Source organism: Macrobrachium nipponense, chromosome 1 (genome assembly GCF_015104395.2).
Source record: "Macrobrachium nipponense isolate FS-2020 chromosome 1, ASM1510439v2, whole genome shotgun sequence".
NCBI classification, from domain to species: domain Eukaryota; kingdom Metazoa; phylum Arthropoda; class Malacostraca; order Decapoda; family Palaemonidae; genus Macrobrachium; species Macrobrachium nipponense.
The window spans coordinates 55,382,831-55,383,140 of NC_087200.1; positions in this window are offsets into that span (position 1 = coordinate 55,382,831).

The window sequence follows — 310 nt, forward strand, 5'->3', positions numbered from 1 at the left end:
TCAAAGTCACCATTATCATTTATATTTTCATTATTTCTATGACCTAAACATATGTAAAAATATATTACCAAATCAATCTACAGTGGGCTCTGGTGCATCTCACCTCCTGCACCCCCACCAGTTTCCGCCACTGCCTCCATTCTAACACAAACAAGACAGAATTTTAGTATTAATTATATTCCTGGTTGGCGTGCAAACACAATGACTAGAAGCAATAAATGCACTTTCTAAGGCATTGCAAAGGCAGGGGATGATGCCTGGCAAAGCGATTCTTTGCCTAAATTATATATACCTAATATATATATATATA